The sequence below is a fragment of the Myotis brandtii genome, unplaced genomic scaffold (assembly GCF_000412655.1).
Source record: "Myotis brandtii unplaced genomic scaffold, ASM41265v1 scaffold105, whole genome shotgun sequence".
Taxonomy (NCBI): Eukaryota; Metazoa; Chordata; class Mammalia; order Chiroptera; family Vespertilionidae; genus Myotis; species Myotis brandtii.
In genome coordinates, this window is record NW_005353538.1 from 3,170,336 (window position 1) to 3,173,877 (window position 3,542).

Sequence of the window (3,542 nt, forward strand, 5' to 3'; positions counted from 1 at the left end):
GAGGAATTGACCTCCAGGCCAATTGGCTGTGAGAATCAGCTGTGTCTGCGGTGGGAGAACTTCTGTGCTGGAGACACCCCTCTGGGGCAAGACTTGCTTCAATGGGGCTTTGGTGCTCCTCCTGTCTTTTCTTTTGGCGGGAGAGAGAACATTTGTGCAAAGAGGTGAACTTGCTCAGAATCGCTCTGAGTGGGAAAAGAGCCTGGATTTAAACATCAGACTCCTCTCCCTGCAGTTCCCCCACAGCCATCCTGGCCCTTGGTAGCAGGACGAGCAGTGAGGGGAGAGCCCACAGCACTCCCGGCCTCTGCAGTGCGGTTCCCATGGTGTACCTGGGGCTGGAAGAATTGCCTGCTGGGGCTTCAGTTTGGAACCTGGCTTTCAGGACCCTGAGTGTGCTAGAGGGGCCCTAATGCTTGACACTTTCTTGTTGTTTGTTTGTTTGTTAATCCTCACTGATATTTTTTCTGTTGATTTTTAGAGAGAATGGAAGGGAGGGAGAGAGACACAGAGAGAGAAACATCGATGTGAGAGAGACACATCGATTGGTTGCCTCCCGCACGCGCCTCAACAGGGGCTGGGGATCTAGCCTGCAACCGAGTTATGTGCCATTAACCGGAATAGAACCCTGGACCCTTCAGTCCACAGGCCGCTGCTCTAACCACTGAGAAACTAGCTAGGGCATTAGACTCTTACCAGGGATTGGGAGGAGGTAATCCAGCTGGGAAGAGAGGAATGAATGCATGTCCGGGGAAATAGTAATAATGATTTTTAATTGCTATTTTTGGTTATGTGCTTGCCATGTGTCAAACTTACGTCAGTTGCTTATGTACCTCACCTCTGTGGTCAGGAAGACATCAGTCTGTAAGTGGCTGCAGATTTCCCAAGAAAAGTGGGGTAGGGGTGTCCGGGCGGGGTAAACTCTCTCTCCTGCCCCCACCATTTGGGTTGCGGGAGTTGCCAGGACCCTCATCCTGATTGCTTCTTGGCAGAGAGCTTGGGCACTTTACCCTGTTACTGTGTCTCCATCCAACTTGGCGGTGCCCTTCCCACCGTGGACATGTGCTTCGGCCTGCTCGGCTGCTGCTGCCGCGGCTGCGCAGTGGCTGCCAGCCAGGGGCAGTGTCCCGCACTATCTGGATGTTTGCAGCATGAAGTAAAAATGTTTCTGCAAGTGGGACTCCCCCTGAGAAGCCACTCAGGCATGCCCAATAGAAGGGCGCTGTGCCACCTGCATGCTTGCTTTGCCTTTCATTTGTGTATCTGCCTACACTAGACGGTGTATTTTCAGGTGATTTCAAATAAAAATGTTTTTATTTTTTCCCTGAAAATGAAATTTTAATTTATTTTATCTGTTGTTTTTTTCCCACACTCCCCAGCAGTCCTGCTGAAACCCAGCAGAGAGGGTGTGAGCCCTGCAGCCAGAGGCTGGAGGTGGAGAGCATTTCTCAAGCACCCTGCTAGGCAGCCAGAGGCCACGGCCTAGAGCACGTGGGCCTGCCAAGCAGGAGCCCGGGCGTGTGTTTGCTGGGGAGATGAGCTGCTGTGGTTGTGAGTCTGTCCCTGGTCATTTAGCCTTAGGGTGATTTTGGCTTAGGGTGATTTCTCATCTGCTTTGGACTGGGACTGTGGTTTCTGCACCGTATGTGTAACATTGTGCACATACGACTGGCTTTGGGTTTGAGCTGGGCCTTCTCGCCTTTCAGGAATGAGTAGTCAGGGATGTAGAGAGCCGTTCTGAGGCCCAAGGGAGAGGCTTGGAAAGGGAGGGGGGGCAGGATAAGGACAGGCAGGTGGAGAGCCTGACTCCGGTTCCCTGGGCACTGCAGAACCTGGCGCCTTCGCGTCCGGCTTGTCTCCTGGAGAGGCGGGGGCAAGAGGCCAGCCCCGTTATGAACAGCATAGGCTGTGATGAGAGCCTAGGCGAGGAGAGGACTAAGTAAATCTGAACTAGACAGAGAGGCGGGATTCTTACACCATCAGTCCTTTGCTCTGCTACCTTCTATACCTGAAATGCGTGGAGGACTGAGTGCTGAAGTTACTGCCTTGGGCCCTCCGGCCCCTCCCCCGGGCTGCCCTGCAGTTGCCAGCAGTTCCGGTTGCTCACTCCTTCCTGGCCGCTCCTGTCGGGACGGGATGGACGGGTTGAGGTCCTGACTCCACCTTGGCGCCGGGCAGTCACTCTGATGCGGCAATGCACTCCGTGCAGCCCTGACGCACCACTGGTGCTATTTTCTGCCCTGAATGTGGACTGGGAACATCGATGGACCGAGAGGCGGGTCTGGAAGGAAATGTGATGAGTAGTGGTCGCCTGAGGGAGCAGGAACGTGTGCAGAGAGCCACCTCAGCGGGAAGTCATGCGGTTAAAGGTGTGCTTTGGGCCCCTGGCCTCCTATATGGCAGCTGTACTCGACTGAGCCTCATAGAACAGGAACAGCAGACCCCAATATGTCAGCATTGCCTCTTCCCTCACTCTGCCCTCATGGTGTCTCCCCACGACCAGAACTAAAGAGTCCTTAGTGTGGAACCCCCTATGGCCTGCCAGCCCCTTTTGGATCACCTGAGCTCTGAAAGCCTGGACCGCAGGGCCGACAGCTGGGAGGGGGTGGGTGGCATGGTACCCTCCCAGAGGGTCCTGGACTACCACGTGGCCTGATGGCTCTTGAGGAGCGAGGGCCCGGGCCTTGCTGCTTGTTGTTTTCTCCCGGGTTGGGGTTCCCTCCCCTGGGGTCTTCCTGGGGGACAGCAGTGCCCTGGTGGGTTGGGAACAGAAGGTAGGTCCTGCTTCCCGCCGAGTGCTGCTGCCCTGTCCTGTTGCCCTGGCCCACGCTGCCGCCTGCGGGGAGGGCTTCTCGCCTCCATGCGGAGGAATGGTCTCCCTGTAGTGCTGGAGGGGCGCCAGGAGTCTGAGTGCTGTGGCTTGGGGGCTGCACAGAGGGTGGGCCCTGCTGCTGCTTCCCCAGAGTGGGACGCTCACTTGCCCCTTTGTTGGGGGGTCCTTCTTCATCCCCCTCCTTAACGGGGAAAGCAGTGGGGGCCATTCTCCTAGAGGAGCGGTCATGGAAAATGAGGCAGGTGCCACCTTCTAGCAAGTTACTTACCATCTCTGAGCCAGGATTCTTACAGTTAGTGGGAGCCACCCTTCCCTTAGCTGCAGTCAGGGTGACACATCCCTTCCTGCGTTGCTGGGAGGGTTTGGAATGAAGTATCTAGCCTGGTGTCTGGCACGTAGTAGGTGCTTAATAAATAGTATCTTCTCTTAAATGTTAACATGGAGATAATTCAAGAGCGTGTCTGTTGCATCAATGACAGGTGTCCCTGCTGATTCACTGTCTCACCTGATCTGACCTGCCCGCCGGGATGTCTGACTGTGGAGACAGTGTCTCTGGCCGCAGGGACTGGTGCTGCTCTCTGAAGGGCAGTCCGTGGGCGGGGCCTTCTGTCCCCAGGAGAGGCGGGGTCTGGAGCAGCAAGAGGAGTAGTGATTGGCCTATTCCAGTGACTCTTTCCATCCATCTCCTAGCAGCCCATCACCTCACTAA